Source organism: Schistocerca nitens, chromosome 1, assembly GCF_023898315.1.
Source record: "Schistocerca nitens isolate TAMUIC-IGC-003100 chromosome 1, iqSchNite1.1, whole genome shotgun sequence".
NCBI lineage: Eukaryota > Metazoa > Arthropoda > Insecta > Orthoptera > Acrididae > Schistocerca > Schistocerca nitens.
This window is the reverse complement of record NC_064614.1, coordinates 709,747,898-709,771,697: the sequence shown is the minus strand read 5'-3', so window position 1 is coordinate 709,771,697 and position 23,800 is coordinate 709,747,898.

The window sequence follows — 23,800 nt, the reverse complement described above, 5'->3', positions numbered from 1 at the left end:
ACCTTAACACGTTTACGACATCAGCCGGGGCGTACGCCACAACGGTACGTTACGTCTCGTTAAAGCAGACAATGAGACCTACCGCACCTCCAACACCACAGTTCTCCCCAACCAGCCTGACCAAGCAATCACACATTTCTTTCACTTTTCGCACAAAAGTTAGCAGAATATCTGTATTGTGTGTTAGCATCCTGAAGATATGGTCCGATGCCAAGTGTAACTTGGTACACCTAAGCACCATCGACGGTTATGCAAATGATCAGAAAAACAATTCACTGTGACACGCAGAACAGCCATCAGAGTACATTGGTGTTGTTCGTCTTTAGTGTTGTTACCAGATGGCAGTTATGAGTCGAGGGGCATGAAAGGGAAGCAGTGGTTGGGAAAGGAGTGAGACAGGGTTGTAGCCTCTCCGCGATGTTATTCAATCTGTATATTGAGCAAGCAGTAAAGGAAACAAAAGAAAAATTCGGAGTAGGTATTAAAATTCATGGAGAAGAAGTAAAAACTTTGAGGTTCGCCGATGACATTGTAATTCTGTCAGAGACAGCAAAGGACTTGGAAGAGCAGCTGGAACGGAATGGACAGTGTCTTGAAAGGAGGATGTAAGATGAACATCAACAAAAGCAAAACGAGGATAATGGAATGTAGTCAAATTAAATCGGGTGATGCTGAGGGGATTAGATTAGGAAATGAGACACTTAAAGTAGAAAAGGAGTTTTGCTATTTAGGGAGTAAAATAACTGATGATGGTCGAAGTAGAGAGGATATAAAATGTAGACTGGCAATGGCAAGGAAATCGTTTCTGAAGAAGAGAAATTTGTTAACATCGAGTATAGATTTAAGTGTCAGGAAGTCGTTTCTGAAAGTATTTTTATGGAGTGTAGCCATGTATGGAAGTGAAACATGGACGATAACCAGTTTGGACAAGAAGAGAATAGAAGCTTTCGAAATGTGGTGCTACAGAAGAATGCTGAAGATAAGGTGGGTAGATCACGTAACTAATGAGGAGGTATTGAATAGGACTGGGGAGAAGAGAAGTTTGTGGCACAACTTGACTAGAAGAAGGGATCGGTTGGTAGGACATATTTTGAGGCATCAAGGGATCACAAATTTAGCATTGGAGGGCAGCGTGGAGGGTAAAAATCGTAGAGGGAGACCAAGAGATCAATACACTAAGCAGATTCAGAAGGATGTAGGTTGCAGTAGGTACTGGGAGGTGAAGAAGCTTGCACAGGATAGAGTAGCATGGAGAGCTGCATCAAACCAGTCTCAGGACTGAAGACCACAACAACAACCAGAAGACTGACTGATTGTCGGAAGGACTGGCCCACTCATAGAAACGTCAAAACAAGATTAAATGAGAAGTAAGGGCGGCAACTTTAAGAGTACAATGCGATTTTCACTGTTAAATGCTGAGGAGAAAGCAGGTAGATGGAAAGAGTACATTGAAGACCTCTATGTAGGGGACGACTTGTCGGATGAGGTGATAGAAAAACAAACATGAGCCGATAGGGAAGAGATGGGGGATCCACACTTTAGAAAAAAAATTTAAAATAGCTTTAGATGACTTAACATCAAATAAGGCAGAAGGAATCCATCGGTATTTCTAAAATCACTTGGGGAAAGTGGCAATAAAATGACTACTCACGTTGCTGTGTAGAACATATGAGAGTCGTGATATACCATCTGACGTTCAGAAAAATATCATCCACACAATTTCCAACTTTGCAATAGCCGACAAGTGCGATAATTATCGCATAATCAGCATTGCTCACAAGAATAATACGCAGAAGAATGGAAAATAAAATTGAGGATCTGTTACATGACGATCAGTTTGGCTTCAGATAAGGTAAAGGCACCAAAGAGGCAGTTCTTTCGTTGCGGTTGATAACGGAAGCAAGAATGAAGAAAAATCAATATAGGATCTGTCGACCTGTAAAAATCGTTTGAAAATGTACAATGGAGAAAGATGTTCGAAATTGTGAGAAAAATACGGTTTAGCTGTAGCGAAAGAAGGGCAATATACAATATAAACGACTACCAAGAGAAGACAATATGACTGGAGCACCAAGAATGAAGTGCTCGGATTAAAAATGGTGTAAGACAGGGATGTAGTCTTTTACTCCCACTGTTCAATCTATACATTCGCTGATGACACTGCTATACACAGAGAAGGTGCAAAAGAATTACAGGGTGTGCTGAATGGAATGAACACTCTAATGAGTATGGAATATGGCTTGAGTGTAAATGGAAGGAAGACGGAAATAATGAGAAGTAGCAGAAATCAGAACAGCGAGAAACTTATCATCTGGATTGATTATCACGAAGGAGATGAAGTTAAGAAATTCAGCTAACTAGAAAGCAAAATAAACCATGACGGACGGATCAATCAGGACATAAAAAGAAGAGTAGAAATGAAAGAATGGGAATTCCTGGCCAATAGAAATCTACTTGTAAGAAACATAAGCCTTAACTAGAGGAGTAAATTTCTGAGAATGTACGTTTGAAGCGCAGCACTGTATGATAGTGAAACAAGGACTGTGGGAAAACCGGAACAGAAAAGAATCATAGCATTTGAGACAGGTGCTACAAACGAATGTTGAAAATTAGGTAGACAGACAAGGTCCTCCGCAGTATTGACGGGTAAAGGAATATATGGAAAACACTGACAAGAGAGGATGATAGGATGATAGGACAATTGTTAAGACATCAGGGATTAACTTCCATGGTACTAGAGGATCCTGCAGAGAGTAAAAACTGTAGAGGAAGACAGACTGGAATACATCCAGCGTATTGTTGTGACGTCATAAGATATATAAAGCGTTCTCCATAGACATCTGCAAATTCTGTCGTACTTAACAACGTCCGATTAACGACTTCGTAGCATAGTTATTTTATAAAAACTATCTTAATTAAGCTGTTACTTTGACCGTTGCTTTTCATGAAGATGTTCCACTTGATTTTATGAGTAACTTCGTCACACAAAGACAGGTACGATATAAAAACTGTAATGTTATCTGTATTGAATATAATTCTAAATAACCTACGTTTCCGCGATAGGATACTGCAAAGAGCCTCTATCATTTTACGTGTCTAAAGTGGTAGTTTTACGGAACTAACACTACAAATACCTCCATCTGCGCAACTGTATCAATAGAATCCATCGATAACGTGTGCCAATTAAGATTCAGGCCTTATAAATGAGTCATTGGTATAATCTTCCCCGTAGTAGATGTTCTTTTGCAAGATCAAGGGAATAAATTGGCATGATGAAGACAACTGTTCGTTATTACTCACGATCAGGGTACGAATATTTGTCCAACGTTCCTGAATTAAGTGTATTGTCGCTAGTATGAATCACTTTGTGAAGGTAGTTCCAGGTTTGACAGTGAGAGGGGATGCATATTCTGTCATGTACGTGGCACAATTAAAGGTTGGAGTGAGCAGACGATCAGGAGGTGTGGTGAGGATGAGTCGGGAGACGCGCCAGCTGTGTCTTAGAGGCAAGGGGCTCATCGGCGTCCAAATCGCTTATCAATTCCACTGCGCGGCTTAGACTCTTCATTGCTCTGTGAAAAGTAGACGATTTCAAACTCCACAGAGTGGCCGTAAAGGTTTGCGCCGAGTTTGGCCCCCAAAGCAGCCTCCTCCAACGGATTCCTGCTTTAACGGGACTTCAGCCTTGCTCTGCGATCGAACGACCAAGCCTGCGAATTCCCTGCGAATCAGCGTCCACTAACATCGAAGTTTGAACGACCGCCACAGGCCTAGCCTGGATATTTGGTTATTCAACTGTATCTTGTACAATGGCGAGAGAACTTTCATAGCGCAACTATCTCGATCGCTTCATGAAGGACCGGCCAGAGAATCAGATGTTTGGCATGCCGTTGGTAACATATGTATTAGGACCGTTGTAGAATAAACCGGTTGCTTGCTCAATGCGAAATGCTAAGGTACCAATGATGATTATACCAATTCACTACCGATTTAGGCTAAATAAGTTTAGCATTCTTGAGTGATGCAATTCGACTCATCAGGATTGCGAATAAATCGACCACCAAAGCTTATGTTTTCCTTCTGTTCCACTGATGAACTCCATCACCTAGTTAAAGTAAGTTAACGTCACTTACGACAAAGTCGAGTGAAGACCACTTACTGTCGGCAAGTTTGAGTTCCAGGAAAATGTCACCGTCTTGACCCTTTGCCCTACAGCGGCCATAAACAAACTGACAGATCGATGAAGTAGTACGTGAGGCGCAACGCCCGGTCCACAAACAACAGGCCACACATGAAGTTTCTCATGTGCGCAATACAACACACTACTCGGAAAGATTTCAGAATTTTTTATACCGTAAACTAAGTTGTTCTTCCCTTAAGAAAGAAGTCGCTGAGGCCATAAGCAACCCGGATAATATGGGATAGCAGCTGAGATGATACACTAAGGAGGTTCAGAAAGCGGTACACAACATGGACAAGTATCTGACAAATTTTTGCGACAAAGATCATAGTGCTAGTTCATAAGAAGGGGGACAAGAAAGATGCAAATTGCTACAGAGGAATACCGTTGGCTAAAAGTAGCTCCCGAAACTTCCTGAAGAGAACAGTACAACAGATCAAAAGTAAAGTTGGAGGTTGCATGCACTGAACAAATATTTACCCTGAGGTAACTCATGTAACACTGGACCCTAAAAGACATGGCGCGAATAACCTCGTGGGCTTCACGAAGGCATATGGCTCGATCGACAGACAGACTTTTCAAAAGATCCAGAAGAACAAAGGAGCAGCCGGCACATCACGAGAACTAGTAGTGGAAAGTCTGACATACATAAAGGCAAAGGTAAGATTCAGAGGAGCACTGCGGAAGAGATTGAGGTGGAGACGTGTCAAACGGAGATGGGTTGCCACCAGTTCTGTTCAAGAAAGCACTAGGTGAAGTGATCAGACAGGAGAAATAAAAGAGAAAGTGGGAACATCAAAGAAACGTGAGGGGAACAAAAACAGGGCGCAACTGGACTGCATAGTCTCTGCGGACGACATAGAGACAGTACGTGAAACAGATGAAGATGCAAAGGAACAAATCGACAACCTAAGCAAGACAGCCAAATGGATGGGACTCTGTATCGTCTACAACAAGACAAAGACACTGAATACCACTGGGAATAGCAAAACTCCTAAAGTCAATCTCCAAAAGGTGGACACATTTACATACCTGGGAGAATAAGTAACAGAAACAATGAGGAAACATCGGAGAGTATGAAAAAGATATCACCTTCTCTACAACCAGAGATATTTTCGGTATATCTATTGTGGATGACGAACTGCCATTGTGATTTGAATTGGCGTTTATCTGGTAATAAATATGCAACCAGTCGCTTTTTTACCTATTTATTCAGACGATGAGCCTTCAGTGACTCTAAAACATGTTCATGGTTGAATAAATCGTAAAAAATGCAACTGGTTGCATATTTATTACCAGATAAACACCAACCAGAGATGTATCCATCCCCTTAGCCGAGTGGTCATTGCATCTGACGGCCACGCAGTAGGCCCCGGTTCGATTCCATACCGAGTCGGAGAACGTCTTTGCTTTGCGACTGGGCGTTGAGTTGGCCTCATCATGATTTCATCAGCATCAACAAGCAAGTCGCCCAATGTGGCTTCAAATGAAAATACTGGCAACTCGGCAGACGATATTCCCCAGGTGCGGATTCCAGGCCAGCAATGCCACACGCGATCATTTAATTTCAACATGTCTGCAGACGCAAAAATCCTGCGTAACAGGGCAACGGTGAAGAATGCGGTACTACAAGCGGCTGACACGATAAAACTAGGAAGATATGTGTTCCTTTAATCCGACCCAATGAAGATCTTACACACTCGATGTTTACTGAAGAATGTGTTGCACTAGTGTTTTATACACGTTTTTCTTTATAGATGAGTTACACATCCCTAAAATTCTCCCAATAAACCAAAATCGACCATTCGCTTTCCCTACTACCGTCCTTAAGTGCTTGTTCTACTTCATACCACTTTTCACCATTGCACCTAGCTGTTTAATCGATTTGACAGTGTTAAACACCACCTACCAATGCTGTACTCGAACATTACCTTTTGTTGTTCTTATTCATCTGCATTAACTTACATTTTTTTACAAATAGAGCAAGGTGCCATTCGTCATACCAAATAGAAATTTTGTCCAAGTCATGTTGTATCCTACAGTTACATAACGAAGACACCTTTCCGTACTCAACAGCGGCATCAGAAAACAGCCGCAAATTGAGGCTTACCCTGTCCGTCAGACCATTGACGTACATAGAGACGAAGAACGGTATTATATTTCCCTGAGGCACTCCTGACGACACCCTTATCTCTGATCAACGCTCGCCGACGAAGACAACGCACTAGGTTCTATTACTTAAGAAGTATTCAAACCACTCACATATCTGGGAGCCTGTTCCATATGCTCGTACCTTTGTTAACCGTCCGCAGTGGGGCGCCATGTCAAAAAATTATGGAGAATGTGAAAGTGGTTACTTACATCCTAATAACATTCCTATTGTCTAGGTTTTAATTCACAACCAATAGCACCGGTTTTTACTCTGTCACAAATAATGGACGACTGCAAATTTCATTTCACAAGACCTTGCCAATAGAAACTGGAGAGTATTACTATTCTGTCTTGTGACTGAGAGCAGAGATGGTGTAAGTCTGCACGCGAAATGAAATTAGCAAATCCTTCAGAATAGTGGCTCTCTCCAAGTCGAGGCGAGAGCACACAGGAATGGCGGAGACGTCGCGCCGGCGCCACTTTTAGGATGCGGACACTCGTCAGCGAGTTAGACGCGACAAGCGTGACGGCTCTCGACACAGCGCTTTTGTTAGGGGAGGTCTCGCTCTTTGTGGCCGCGTGTGTGCTCAGCTGCATGCGGATTAGCTCCGTTTCCAGGTCAGCGTCCGCGGCTGGCTGCGCGGCCCGGCAGACATCTGTCTGCGGGACACGGCGGTCGTGTGCGAGGAAAGGGGCTGTACGGTTCAGGCTCCCGGCTCAAGCTGGCCTAGTAACGACAAATATATTACACACCAAATCCCAGAATGTAAAAATACTGGCTGACAATAAGTGAAGCATCCAGGAGACGTGGTCGGATGTTAATACAGCTTCGTACACATACGCAACATCGTCAGATATGTGAATGATCAGAGTGACAAGTAGAACGGCCACCAGGAGGCATTAGTGCTATTTGTGTTTAGTGCTTTTACCACATCTGACCGGGTATGTAATAATTGTGAATAACACCAGATGTTCAGTGATCACTGAAGGACACAGAAATGCCTCGCACCCGTATGAGAAAACGTTATCAGCACCTGGAAGAGTTTGATTGGGATCTCATTGTGAATCTTCCTTTGCTGAATTGTGCAATATCCAGATTTGTGGGCATTCGGATGCGAGAGTGGCTCGATGTTGGAGTCCGTGGGAACAGTGGGAATAGCTGGCCTACTCGTCGTCAAGATTCCAGTCGAACATATTTGATCACGACAAGGGAATATCGCTGTATTTTGTACCAACAGCATCGTAATCCCTTCACATCTGCGCCTACCGTCCCAGACCAAGTAATGTGCTGCGTGCAACATTCTGTGTCATTCAGGCCGACTTTGTTGATGGAGCCACAATCTCACCTCTGCTTCCACCGCTTCGTCACTGTGGAGGTGAAGTCCTCAAGTTTTGCAAACAGATGAAAATCGGATGGGGCCAAGTCGGGACTGTATGGAGAGTGATCGATAACCGTGACCCCGAGGAGTCGGATTTTTGCGGATGTCGCAGCGCTCTTGCGTGGTCTGGCAGTGCCAACCCGAATGAAGAGGTGCTCCATGTATGGACGAACTCTTCGAATTCGAAACTCGTTTACAGTACGCTGTTTCTCATGCACCGACGTAGTCTGTTACACACTACAGTCGGGAGTCCCCCAGCGGAAATGGATTACAAATAAGTAGACAAGAAGAATGAAGTAGAATGTTAACAAGGTTTGTTTTATTTAAACGTCTTGAAAGTTTCACACGCCCTCGTATATTCTTCAAGGGTCGGCAAGGAAGCATTACACTAGAATGCTTACCAACTGCGGAACTTAAGACTGCCTAGAATATTTCATTGCAAGATTTATGGTTGAATAAACATTGGTGCTAGCGGCTTGCGATATACTGACATTTCAGCCAATGTATACCTGCAGTCAGTCTAATAAGAAAGTACCCGCCACCATTGTATTATGAACCATGCCGTTGCGCTCACTGTAAAGAGTTAAAATCCCGCTTAATGAGTCATAAGTCTTATAGGTCTCATAATACAGAATGTTTCGAACTGTCTCATTTTCTTACAGGAGGTCTTACTAATGAAAACTATGAAAATCATCCATATAAATACAAGACAACAAACAAATACCTGTTGGGATATGGGTCGTTTGTTCTATGACAGCGATTTGTTTGTTAACACTACTCGAAGCCCACAGTACGTTAAAGTTGTAAAACACATGAAAATAATCATTTTACATGGTGGTGAGAAACAGTCTGAAAAGCCTGCAGGCGTGTTGCATGGTAGGTTGTACTGAAAAATAATTGTGAAGAAAAAAATTCTATACGTTGCAGTTTTCGAGTTAATTATCACTGAAAATAGTCAATCATGCCGCTGTGCGTGAAAATTCAAGCGACCCACCAGAGACTGTGTCGCCGGTCTTGTCTTTCGTTTGGCTTCCTAAAACCGAACAAGAGAGGGTGACCTGTTCACGGTACGGTAGTACGAATCGAACCTTACGCAGTGTCTGAGCGGTCTCGTACGCTGTCATCTCCTACGCTGCGGGAACTGCTGACGCTAAATGTATTTTTTAAATTGAACTCATTTTGTTCGTTACTGGTCGTTGAACTTGTTCGGATCGGACGTCCCACGACGGTCGTTCAAATTCGTCGTTGATCCATTGACCCAATTTTTTTATTGCAGACGGCAGCTAATCCTTTGACCCAACGCACTGAGCTACCGCGCCGGCGTATCTGGTGGACCCAACGGCCTAATTTCAATGCTAATTAGCTCAGAAACGGTGGAACTTATCGAAGTTTTTTCTTACAAGTTATTGCTCAGCACAGTCTACCCAGCAAAACTCTTCCAAGCTTTGCAGACTGTTTCTTAGCACCCTAAATGTAACGGGAGACCGATATACATAGCACCCATTGCTTCTAACATGGCTTTGTAGTAAGCACTGTATAAGACAGTATCCCAGCCGCAAGTTAATGGTAAACAAACATAAAGTTTTCCGTAACCTCAGGGTGTAGAATTTTCATTTAAGATCAGACCATAGGCCAAGGCAGAACATGCTAACGATTTCCTGTTATAATTATTTTATAGAAAGTAAAAAGCGTGTAGTTAGTTTCTCTGTAAATGGCTCCTGTTATCATCGAGTAACGTATAAAAAACTATACGTCGTCCGAACAGACCTTGGAAGGCCAAACGGTACCGACTGGCCGCCGCGTCATCCTCAGACCACAGGCGTCACTGGATGTGGATATGGAGGGGCATGTGGTCAGCACACCGCTTTCTCGGCCGTATGTCAGTTTACGAGACCGGAGGCGCTACTTCTCAGTCTAGTAGCTCCTCAGTTTCCCTCATAAGGACTGAGTGCAACCCGCTTGCGAACAGCAGTCGGCAGACCGGATGGTCACCCATCCAAGTACTAGCCAAGTCCGACAGCGCTTAACTTCCTTGATCAGACGGGAACCGGTGTTAACACTGCGGCAAGGCCGTTGGCTTATGTAAGGTATACCTTCTGCAAATTACATTGCAAGAAGGCACTATAGGGACATACAATATTAAGTACAAATCATTTTACTGTGCAAGAAAGTAGGATAACTCGGTACTAGCAGTGGCTAGGAATGGCGCTGTTTTCCACATTTTTTACGCCTAGTAAAACATTACATTACGTGTTCAATGAAAGACATACACTTATCAAAATCTGATCATCTATTGTTTCCGAAACTTCCCGACACTGCCACCAGAGCATAGCTGTAGTCCTTTTCACGTGTGCAAGCCCAGTGCAATAACCAGAGACTGAAGTATCATGTCTGGCAAACAGAGGAAACAGTTCCTTGTGGTCTTGTATGAAGTATGATTGAAGAATTATTCGCGGAACCCATAAAATTCTAGTTAGGATAGAGTATGCTGTGAGGTACAGAATCATAGTAAGAAGTTTTCCAAAGTTAATCGTTCTGGAAACTCATCTTTCTATTTTTTTCGTCCGCAGTGCTCCTGTACAACTTGTTTTGATGTCACTATAATTTTTTTTACATCCACGATGTCCAGATGAGCATCTTATCTTAGTCAAAGGCACTTAGAAGATAAGAAAAAATTATTTATCTATGCAGCTTCTGCAGTTAACGTGTAAGGAATCAGTAACGCGTTCGTGAACCACACGCTGCAAATTCATCCACTGTTACGCAATGCAGATTTTAGCAGTAGCTACTTTCTTTACGAGACGGAGCGTCTCATTGTACTTTCAGAATGTTTGTTTGACAGTTAACACTGATGGACCTGTCGCAAGCAAGTCTATTCCGTCAACAAAATACGTAGCGTCAGAAAGCTATTTAATATTTCATTAATTGACTTGTGCCTTTTCGAACTGTTTACACAAGTCTCAACTTTTGGACCTCGAGTTACTACGCCCTGTTTTAGTCTCGACGTGTGCTGAATGCTCCCTGAGGGGACGCTCAATGAAATCAAACGGCCGTTCTCTCATCAGCGTGCAAAATCCTGGTTTGGTCACCTCCAGCTCAAGGCCTCTCCATGGAGCGACACATTAACCTGACCGCCGCAGGGGGCATAGCGCAGTGCGTCTCCTCGGCTGTGCGTGTGACGAAACAGGGCAACGCAACAGCCGGCGCTGCGGCAGGGCAAGTCAGGGACGAGTACCGAGTTACGTTACAAAACCTGCGCCTTTTCCACCTCCCACTGTGCAGCTTTCCCGTCGTCGACGATCTTGAATAGGCACACCTAACAAGAGCCGGATGTCTCAAGTACCAGCCGGCGTGTTTTACTTTCCGTGTGCCTCATTCCAAAGCATTTCAATTTTCACCGTAATGAGCACGGTTCTGCTGGAGTCTGAAAGACAGTAGGTGGAAAACTAAAATACATGAGAGTACTGGGTTGTAGGCGCCGCTCTTAAAGGCTGCTGACGGTCGTTCCATTTCACTCTCGTCTTCAGTGGTCACTGTAAGGATATTCTTGCAGTGCATCTAATTTTTGTGTACTTATCTTAGAAATGACTACACTGACCTGTGAAGTGATATTGGTGTTTTACGTTCAGGGTGTCCAGGAAGGAGACCCTGATTTCAAAATTAAATAGCACTAAACTTAAGATCTATGGACGAGTTGCAACAAACGGTGTGTTTATTCCGAAACCAGTAAGAGTTTTATACAGCAGTCTCGAAACAGTATGAAAAGCTGGTAACAGATGACGCTGTAATCGCAGTATTTAGGACCTATACAAAATGTGCAGAAGCTCAGAATCATCAGTTCCACCGCTTAAACATGAAAGCTTAGCGTAACGAAGGAAGAGGTTCAGATCATATATTCCAGTTGAACAACGTGTTTTTCTTGTGTTGGAATACCAAAAGTTACAACACGGTCCTAAGGTAACAAAGCGCAGTTTTGAAATATGATTTAATGTTCCGAAAGGAACGAAAGAGACTAGCCATTGGAGTACGAGCTGTGGGGCAGAGTCATCACTTTGCGAACTAGATTCACACAAAGACTGAAAATGAAGAATTTGATGTTCACTTTCTCAGGCTGACAGATGAAGCACATTATTCCTGAATGGAGTGGTGAACATACAAAACTGGCAATTTTGGGGTTCTGAAAACACTCTTTTTAAGTGAAGAGAAAATACTGCATTTTCCCAAATTTTCTGTTTAGGCTGCGGTATGCATAAGACGCATTATTTACATTTTTTTCAAGCGAGGAACCGTCACCAGTAAACATTACGTAGCGACTTTCCAACAAATCATCGTCACACCGAGTGCTTGACGCAGTATGAGGAGTCAGATCACATCGCAACGAATAAGGGCTCCGCTTTCTACATTAATACTTCGGGAATGGAGCTATTGCGTTGGAATACTGCAAATTTACGGGCGCAGGGATCTACATCCGCCTTATCTGACTCCTTGTGATATCTGTGTGTGGGTTACATTGAAAGACAGTGTCTACCGGAACCATCCCACCACCCTGGATGAGTCTGAATCAGCGATTTGCGTGACACCTGAATCCATTTCCGTTGAGACACTGCAGCATCTGACGGCAAATTTCATTAACCTTTCCGCCACCTCCGTATTGTGAGTGGTCGACATTCTGTAAAAATTGTGAAATTTGGAAATTTGTGGAAAGTTCCTATGGGATCAAACTGCTGAGGTCATCAGTACCTAGGCTTACACACTACTTAATGTAACTTAAGCTAACTTACGCAAAGCACAACACACTCACATGCTCGAGTGAGGACACGAACCTCCGATGGGTGGAGCCGCACGAAACATGGCAAGGCGCCAAAAACCGAGCGAGTTGGCGCAGTGGTTAGACACTGGACTCGCATTCAGGAGGACGACGGTTTAATCCCGCGTCCGGCCATCCTGATTTAGGTTTTCCGTGATTTCCCTAAATCGCTCCAGGCAAATGCCCGGATGGTTCCTTTGAAAGGGCACGGTCGACTTCCTTCCCCATCCTTCCCTAATCCGATGAGACCGATGACCTTGCTGTCTGGTCTCCTTCCCCAAACAACCCAAGGCGCCAAAGACCGAGCGGCTTCCCCGCGCGGCGAAACATTGTGAAGACATGTGGCAGAAGACGAGTTTAGTTATGACGCTGACAGTATACAACTTGCACCGCGTACAGCACCGTCTGTTAGCAGCTTCTCGAACTATGTCGAAACTTCTGTATAAAATTCTTAAAGCTTCTAAAATAAAAATACCTTCCCGTGCACTCGCCTGTCGATCTTAGTTTTCGAGAATTTTAATTTGGAAATCAAGGCCTGCTTCAGTGGACACCGTGTATTTATTACTCAGACTGTTACTGGTTCACCAATTTTATTAGAAACTCGTACAAATCTGTTTCCTCAAGTAATACAGTAACTAAATGAAAGTTCAAGATAACATTACCCTAATTAAAACAGCGCGCTGGTGGCTTTGAAGTACTGTAGATGGTACAGGTAGAAGGCAGTCATACGAACCTCATCTTCCGATATCACTCATGGCAATATAGAGGCTAGTCGATTGTATAGTTTCAGTTCTGCAAGATGGTTCGAGGTCGAGGTGTGACAGATTCGCAAAATGGAGGTATCGGGTTTGGACTTGTCCATGACAGCATCGAGTCAAGTTGACAAATGGCAGTGTTCCCTAAGGCAGTCTTCTCACATACAAGTACAAGGAATACTATATTATATTTCGTCTTTCTGCGGATTCCCATTTACGTTCGTATTCATCCTTCTAGGAAGCATGATTCCTCCATTTATTTCTGCCGTAACTTCGTCTCTGCTTGCTTTGAGTCGCTTCCTGTTAGATGTGATGGGCTATGCTTATAGACGTGAAGTTCAAGTCTGTGACAGTATCCTGGGTGTGGCTGTCATTCCCGCGTGCCCAACATAGCGCTGCGTTTATGCTGTTGCAGATAAAAGAAAGGGAGAGGATGAAACTAGCGAACGAATATACACACATCAAAAACAGTTTTGCATCACCTCGGTTCCGTGAGTTCCGGAACCTGCACAGAAAATTGGAATAGAGATCAATATAAACATCTCTACCGCCCTTTTTATTGCTCATGAAAACCATACATTGCATGTTGTTCCACCGTACAGCGAGACCTTCGTAGGTGGTGGTCCAGATTGCTATACACACCGATACCTCTAATACCCAGTAGCACGTCCTCTTGAATTGATGCATGTCTGTATTCATCGTGACATACTATACACAAGTTCATCAAGACACTGTTGGTCCTGATTGTCCCACTCCTCAACGACGATTCGGAGTAGATCCCTCAGAGAGGTTGGTGGGTCACGTCGTCCGTAAACAGCCCTTTTCAATCTATCCCAGGCATGTTCGATAGGGTCCATGTCTGGAAAACATGCTGGACACTCTAGTCGAGTGATGTTATCCTGAAGGAAGTCATTCACAAGATGTGCACGATGGTGGCGCGAATTATCGTCCATGAAAACGAATGCCTCGCCTATATGCTGCCGATATGATTGCTCTATCGGTCGGAGGATGGCACTCACGTATCGTACAGCCGTTACGGGGCCTTCCATGACCACCAGCGGCGTACGTCAGCCCCACATGATGCCACCCCACAACAGCAGGGAACCTCCACCCGCTGCACTCGTTGGACGGTGTGTCTAAGGCGTTCAGCCTCACCGGGTTGCCTCCAAACGCGTTTCCGACGATTGTCTGGTTGAAGGCATATGCGACACACATCGGTGAACAGAACGTGATTCCAGTCCTGAGCGATCCATTCGGTATGTTGTTGGGCCCATCTGTACCGCGCTGCATGGTGTCGTAGTTGCAAAGATGGACCTCGCCGTGGACATCGGGAGAGAAGTTGCGCATAATGCAGCCTATTGCGCATACTTTGAGTCGTAAAACGGCGTCCTGTGCCAGCACGAAAAGCATTATTCAAAATGATGGCGTTGCTGTCAGGGTTCTTCCGAGCCATAATCCTTAGGTAGCGGTCATCAACTGTAGTAGTAGCCATTTGGTGGCCTGGGTGAGGCATGTCATCGACAGTTCCTGTCTCTCTGTTTCTCCTCCATGCTCGAACAACATCGCTTTGGTTCACTCCAAAACGCCTGGACACTTTCCTTGTTGAGAGCTCTTCCTGGCACAATGTGACAATGCGGACGCGATCGAACCTCGCTATTGACCGTCTAGGCATGGCTGAACTGCAGACAATGCAAGCCGTGTATCTCCTTCCTGGTGGAATGACTGGAACTGATCGACTGTCGGACCCCCTCCGTCTAATAGGCGCTGTTCATGCATGGTTGTTTACATCTTTGGGCGGGTTTTGTGACACATCTGAACAGTAAAAGGGACTGTATCTGTGATACAAAATCCACAGTCAACGTCTGTCTTCAGGAGAACATGGATGATGCAAGACGTTTTTTGACGTGTGTAGATCAATACTCTCGAAGGAAATCAGTCATTCCCCTCCGATGGACGGGTTTTTCATTGAACATCTTTCACTCCATGAGGTACTACGGATTGCTTTGGCATTTAATTCCGGATTTCCTGCAAAGACTGGTGATCAGGAACTTCAAGATCCCATTGCTCCTCACTTTGTCGACCAAATGCTCTTGACGAACTTCTTTTCGAAAAGCAATATTCGAACCGGTTACCTTCAATTCGAGCGCAGCACATCAGCGTATGTTAGTGTCTTCGTCTACAAAGCCTGTGCATGGGATGTCACATGATCTTAATAGGTATTTCATAAATGTCGAACGAAGATTCAGAGCTTTGGCCAACAATATGGTCGGACAGTTAAAAAAAAATTCTTTCTTACTTCTGAATCAGACAGCCGAAACCTAAAGTACCGTAATAAAAAATTTGACGTCATATTGGCTAAGTATCTACGACAGAAAATTTACAGTTCATCAGGTAGTAGACATCCGCAGTGTTGTATTGCTTGCTTGCTCATCAAATATGGCGTGCCTAGGAAACCTGCTTTCTCGGATGGCTAGACAACAATTCGAGCAAATCGTATTAGTAAAATTTATTACAAAAGGAAATGATTAAAATACTTAACTTTGTGTTAAACAGATTTTTCACAAGCAAAGGGGGACAGACAAAATAATAAATCTCCTCACTATGGACAATGCCACATAGTAGAAAAGAAATGACTAGTCTTGATGCTATTCTTGAAGTCGCTGCTGCAGAACTCGCAGAACTGGCTGGACTTCAACTGGGAAGCGAACAGGCGGCGCGGCGCTTATGTCTCCTTCGTGTCGATGGCAGCGAGGGTCGGTCCGCGTGCAACTGCCTGACGTGTTCTTCACATCCCTCTCTGCCCTAACGTTCCCGACCAGCGTGCCGGCGCTTTGACGCTACGCCGGAACGCGCAACTTATAAACTACGCTGCTGACCGTCGAAATTTGCAGAATTGCGTTGTATGGAGATTGGACTTGACCGTTCCGCGATACTGCTGCTAAAGATGTTCTGGATCCCATGAAGCTCTCGCAGGTGTGCAATCGATGTGCACAGGAAGGCCATACTCAGCCCCATGCAGGATCTAAGAAGCCTCGTATGACTAGCGCCTGAAAGGACAGACACTGTTCGCTCAAGGTGCAGGGTCGTATAGTCCCATCAAGTACCTCGTCCCAGGAAATGCGCTAGTTTGAGGTAAGCGGAATCGCAAATTTTGGCAGGACAAACGACCAACTGAACGTATCACTTTAATCATGAAGAATTATAATGTGGGCTCTTTCTGACCTGCAAGTATCATATGTTGCTGTTGTTACAATATTCAGCCAGAAGAGTGGCTTGATGTAGGTCTCCTCAAATGTAAGAACAAAGCTATTTCATTTCTGAAAAGAATCTGTTTAAAATGTCTTTAATAGATGTTACATTTACATTCAAATTATGTCATATTCATTCTGATCAGTTAACTGGATGTATTTCTTTCAGTTGATGTAACTTACTATGTCCAGTAGGCTAACTTTTTCTGTTTGATTTAGGATTTTCATTAACTACTTCTAGCAAATTTTTTATTTCAAAATTCTGATTAGATTCTGACGATAGGGCATAAGATGAAGACAAGTAAATGATTACACGATAAAACTTTATCATCATAACTGAAGTGCCAAAACGAATTATAAAAAAACACTGATATTTTGGTTTACCCGTGTGTACTGAAATGATAGTTAACATGAGACGTTCGAAAAATCAAAGAGTGGAATGAAGTCATTTGGAGATGAATTCATCGGGGAATAGCAACATTTTTCGTTCATGTACAAAGCTTACGAAAATGTAAAGGTTTGGGCAAGTACTGTTAAGGTTACAGAAGAAAAGTGACTGTGTGGCCCGTATTGGGTAGTGATATAAATACACGAAGTGACAGGTCGTGTTATGGACTCTAAATTGAGTAGGGATAAGTCGCAGCAAGAGGGAGAGTAAAACAAAACGCCACCTCACGGTCGCTGTTCCTAGCACACAGACCAGTATACGTAGAACTGAAAAAGTACTGACACTCATATGCAAGAATGTTAACTTGGTTGTACATACGCTTCAGTTTGCTACAAGTCTTAAATTAATATTAGTTTCTCAGCAACAATCAAGCATATTGAGGTTGTTTGTTTTCGTAAACACTGAAGTCACAATTCGTATGGAAATTCGATAATCCTGCAAATTCAAGGGACGTGAATTAGCACGAGAACTTTGTATTCGATAGAAAGCAGCTACTGAACAGTTACTGCCGCCATCAGGCTTCATGAATACATGGAAATGCAATTAACGTTCTCCAAAGACCCCAGTTGTCAAACAATTTGCATTAGCTACAAGCTAGCTGTATAGCTTTGATGAAATCGCGTATGTTACTTTCATCTGTGAGATTAATTGTATTGACGTGAAAGTCATCACACACCTAATGTTCGCACTTACGAGAGATACAGGAAAACAAGTGGTGAAACATTTTATTAAAATGTGAGCCATAAAAAGAATCAAATGTTCGTTCAACTGTACAGAGATCAACCCATTCACAGATGCTCACGTGTAAAAATGGCTATGATAATTTAGGACGGGTGATGATTCAGAAAGAGAAGAAAAAGAAACGTGTCTGGCGGAATTAATTTCTTAGATGAAACTTCTGAAAATACATTCACAATTGTAATTTAAGTGGTAGCCTCCTCTTAGTATAGAACCCGACGAAAAAAGGAAGGAAGATTAAAATTTAACGTCTCGTCATTATCGAGAACATTAGAGAGAGAGAGAGAAAGACCACGAGCTCAAAAGTTTCACTGATGGAGGAAATTGGCCGTGCCCTTTGAAAGGAACCATCCCAGGATTTACCTGGAACGATTTACGGAAATCAGGGAACATTTAAATCTGGATGGCCGGACTTGAACCGATCTCTCACAAAGTCAAATATTGTCACGATTTGCTATTTGCAGGAAGTGACCATTGACTTCCCAAAAAGTATCACGGATTAAGTTCTGCATCTGCTCTCCACACATGTTTAACAATGAACTGTTATCTTTATTGTACTTCTGTCATTTCCTATTTGCACCGACATGCTCACAAGTAAACGTACTCGTTTGGTCCTGATCCAGAGAGAAGTTGTCCTATCAGAGCTTAAGATCGTCACATTTTGCTCTACGAGGCACTACTATCGACGTCTCGCTGAAATCACCAAATAAAAGTGCATGAGTGGATTGAGTGGTGTCAAGTCTGTGTAGAATCTTGTTTATACCTACTAACACACAAAACGCTCAGTTAGTTACCGCCCATGAAAACGCCGCAGAAGTGAGCATTGAACACGTTGGTTTACAACGAGACAACCACAGCACACTGTGTCCAGCTGCCAAAACGACGCTATCGTGAGTAACTCTATGAACCACGTTTTCCGGCACCGTCGGCAACAACCAAAAAAGTATGTCGCCAATATCATGCACTTACGACATACTTGATAAAAATACTTTGTTCCGCTGTCATTTTGTTGAGAATTTCAGATGGATAAAAAAAATAGCTCTTTATCCTGATATTAAATTTTCTGTGAATGTGCTTTATGCCCGTAGCTGGAGTGGAAAAAGATACCAGCAATGAAGATGTCTTCATACAGGTATCTCTGCAATGGGTTCAGATACTAATGTCTCAAACATTGGGAGGAATGTCTTAGGATGGAAAGGAGAAGCAAACTCTTGGTAAAAGCAGTAAGTGGTCCACAAAAAATGACGGATCGCAGCGGTTCATGATCAGGTCTCACGATCCGTTCGTAGATCGTTAGCTAATAACATTTCTATAGACTCAACGAGATTTCAAAGCCTTGCAGTTAAACTACAAGACTAATAAATGAAAAAGGAACTTAGAAGTTTAAGACGTATTTGCGAAATACGGACTGGAAAGCAGTACTCAGCACTCTTGGGATCAATGAAAAATGTATACTATAACATAGCCTATATTTCCAAAGAAAAGTGCCCCATAACATATCTCATAAAACTCATTCCATATTTTCAAAGTAATTCCTTTCTTTTTCTATTTCTCCTATCGTTAGCCGGTATACGGAGATCAAATCTGTAAGTGGACTGCTTCTGTGTTGGCAGCGCTGTGTAGCGCTTTGCATTGGATCTCAGACTGCGCTTTCTGTCTAAGAGACTCTGTGACTGGTCGGACTCGTTGTTGGAAGTTAATCGTCAGTACTGTTGGGCAGTTCGAAGTTGGTCGCCAGCAGTGATGGAAGTACTGTTGGGCAGTTGGAGGTGAACAACCAGCAGCGATGGTTGTTAAATGTGAGAAGTAAGCGTTGATGGAGGGTAGAGGTCTGAAGTGTTAGCGTAAGCCGGCCGGAGTGGCTGAGCGGTTCTAGGCGCTACAGTCTGGAACCGTGCTGCTGCTACGGTCGCAGGTTCGAATCCTGCCTCGGGCATGGATGTGTGTGATGTCATTAGGTTAGTTAGGTTTAAGTAGTTCTAAGTTCTAGGGGACTGATGACCACAGAAGTTGAGTCCCATAGTGCTCTGAGCCATTTTGTTAGCGTAAGGTAACGATCTGGAAGTATCCGACTTGGAGACTGAAAATTAATCATGTTTATATATCTTTCTACTGAATGTCAATGACGATTTATATTCGTGTTTGAACTGGATGTCACATTATTAAGGTAAATAATACATTTTTTTTATTTGCAATAAAATCTTTCCTTTGGTAACTACATGCCTATTAATATTTAGTGGCTTCAGTAGTTTGAATCTTTTATTTAGTTGGCAGTACTGACGCTCGCTGTATTGCAGTAGTTCGCGTAATGAAGATTTTTGTGAGGTAAGTGCTTAATGAAATGTATAGGTTATTGTCAGGATTGCTTATTATTCAGGGCCTTTCTTTTGTATTAATTATTTGAAGTCAGGTTGTAATTTTTTTAGGAGTCAGATTCCGTAGGGCTAGAATATTGTGGGTCAGTGTTGACATGATAAGAAAAAGTAAAGAGAAAGTAGGCTCAGTACGTTCAGTTTTACTCAGCTGTTTCAGAATCAAATAACGTATAAGTTTCATCTTCTCAGTCATTCTGCAATTTAAGTACAGACACACACATTTATATAAAGAAGTTTCACTACCATTGCTACTAAACGTAGTTCATTCTTCATAGCAGACCTTCACGGCATAGTGGTGTTCGAAATACTGGCTGAAATCACTCGACAAACAGCCCGCGTGTGGAGGCTGTAACCGCAATGTTAAATTGTTAAAAATTTAGTCAGCCAGTGTCGTAATTTTGAAATGAGAATTTGTACGAACGTCGCCTAGTAAATATTTCGCGTAAAACGCAGTTCCGACATAGGCAAAGGATAATTGTGGAAACTGGCCACTTAAGCCTGCCGGGCTAGCCGCGCGGTCTAACGCGCTGCTTCTCGAGCCAGAAGGCGTGCCGGTCCCCGGCACGAATCCACCTAGCGGATTAGTGTCGAGGTCTGTTTTTAAGGCGGTTTTTTCCAGCTGCCTAGGCGAATGCAGGCTGGTTCCCCTTATTCCGCATCAGTTATACTATGTCGGCGATTGCTGCGCAAACACTGTCTCCACATACACATACACCGTAATTACTCTACCACGCAAACATTTGGGGCTACACTCGTATGGTATGAGACGTTCCCTAGTGGGGGGGGGGGGGGGGCACTGGGGGCCGAACCGCACAATAACTCTGGGGTGGTGGTGGGGTGGGTGGACTGCTGTGGCTGTTGTAGGGTTGTGAACCGCTGACGGCTCGGGGGAGACGAAGCCTCTCCACCGTTTCTAGGTCGCCGGTTTAATGCAATACAATATAAGCCACTGAATATTAAAAGTAACGTTATTAAGTTATACACTCAACTGACTACACAAAATGAGAGGGCATCTGCATTGGTGAGCGAGTGGTTCAAAATAAGAATTAATACAGTAAGGGAAATGGGTCGTAAGTACAGTTACATTAGTACACACTCGGTTGTACGCGAACGTACGATTGGGATAGAGGCACATATGAAATGACAATTAAATCGACACCATAGCTGCAAACAGGCGTTGATATACATCATTGGGGACATGTTGAAAATGTGTGCTCCAACCGGGACTCGAACCCGGGATCTCCTGCTTACATGGCAGACGCTTTATCCATCTGAGCCACCGAGGACAAAGAGGATAGTGCGCCTACAGGGACTTATCCCTTGCAAGCTCCCCTTGAGACCCACATTCCTAACATGTCCACACCACTACATTTGTAGTGTGCCTAATAGACGTTTGCCCATCACACTCATTACTTGTGGCAGATTAATCTACCAAGTCCCGTACGAGTTGGGGCATAGCGTGTCCCCAATGATGTATATCAACGCCTGTTTGCAGCTAGAGTGTCAATTCAATTATCATTTCATTCTAGAGAAGCTGTACGGTCATCAATGGTATCTGTTCTTTCGGAAACAGATACTGTCTTCATATATAGACACACATACATTCTAAGTACTATAATTCCCCGTGGCCTGGGTAAAAAAGAATTGCGGTTAAAATACATTTATTCACCCGAGAAAGAAAATAATCGGACTTTGTAATTAAATGAAAAGAAAGACTGCAGGTTCTGAATGTCGCGGCAAATATGACCTAAATATTGAAATTGACATTGGCGGCCACGAAGGGAAAGAGATGAACACATTCTCGTACCTCTTTATTGAGCAGCGCTGTCGTGAAGATCGTCGCCTCCATCTAAAATCTCCATTCAAAATTAATATACTAATCTTCCAGAGTTAGAGGAGCTGGGATCCATGGTATCGTAAATGAGAAAATAGTATTGTTTCAGAAGTTGCTTTCATTATTTATCACAGGACTTGAGAACAACGAATGCTAAAGCTAATAAACGAAGAGCGTAAAGCTTCTTTTTTCAGTGAGTGTTAAATACTTTTTAGATGAATCTTTGGTTTGAGAGTGTAATAATTATTTATACATTTGTCAATAAGAAAAAATTATTAAGTTTATTTTCAGAGGGCCCGAGCAAGCAGCCAGTGCAGGCGATACTTCTGGTGCTACGGCCAGTGATCTGCCGCTCGTATGTGATGCGCTTTCCACTATCCATCTAAATGTATTAATGGACATATGGCGTGGGGAACATTTTTCTCCTCTATGACGCCTTGAACTCCACTGTGAGCACTGAATGTCTGTGGAGGAATAGCAGCCCAATCTTCCTCAATAATTCAAACCAAAGACGGTAGTGTTGTAGGACCCTTCGGTCTGGAGAAAAGTAGATTTCAGGAATGTTGTTGTCCACAAATTATTGACACACAGATGCTGCTTTATCACGGGTAGTATTATGATGCTAATACAAAACGAACATAGCCCCTTAACTGTTTCTCTACTGTATGCTGTACACAACGCAGTAAAATGTTTTCAAATTCTCCCATAATTTGCGTTTTCTTAAGCGCTATAAGGAGACTACACTATAACCATGAGAAACACCGTCATACCGTAAAACCACCTCCTCGGTACGTCACATATGGCACCGCACGTGATGGCAAGCAGCGTTCTCCAACCAGTCACCAGACCCAAATTCTTCCCCTTGTACTGGACGAAATAATACTCGTGGATACAGTAGTGGGGTCTTAGCTTTAAGGGTTCTTAGCATAACTGCTGGAGGGTACCGAGACAAAACTACAACTCACAAATTGCTGGATCAGTTTATTATAAAGTGAACAAGACGAAATACGTAATGTCCACAGGAACAGCACGAGTATTTATTACTTCCACTGAACATTAACGTACGATTTGATACAGAACTAGTCTCTTCCCATAAAGTACAACTGACTATAAACATTCATGCAGAATTCTGTTTAATATAATTGTCGTAATGTTTTCGCCTTCGGCGATGATTGCTGACTGAGCTGAGCGGCTCTGCGCCCAGGCGTAAGTAAGCGAGCTGATGCGGAGACTGTTCTTGGCGTGGTACGCTACCATCTCTTATTCGTCGTTGCTTCTGGCAACGACTGTGTTTACTTGTGGTTTCCTCGGGAGGCGCCAACCTTGCCTAAGCACCTCTCTTTTCAGACAGCACTACACTTCTACAGGATTACCGCAGCGTATAGCGTGATTCATCATTACAAATCATTCGTTTCTAATCATCCACAGTCCAGCTGCATTGCGCTCTTTACACCACCTGAAGCTTCGCTTAGAACTGTGGTTCGTAACCATTGTACCCGAATCTTTCGAACCCACTACGCACAGTAATTTTGTTAAGTGGACTTCTGGTAGCACTTTCGAACACAAGAGTGATCCCTACCGCTGATTTCGTGAAATTCTTTAAACCACACTACGCAGTGTTCGACGTCCTTGCCCACAAGCATTTTATGGCTACTTGGTCTTGGCTTAGCTGTGGTTTCCCCTTTCCGTTCCCACTTCACAATAACGTCACTAACAGTCAACTTGTCTGTCTTCACGATAGAGTGGTAACGCGACAGACCCCTCATGTGAGAGACCTGGGTTTTATTTCCGGTACTGCCAGCGCCAGGGATTTTTCCTTGGTGGGAGGACTGGACAGTGGTTCGCTCAGCCTCCTCGTGATGTCAACTGTGACACCTCCTATTGC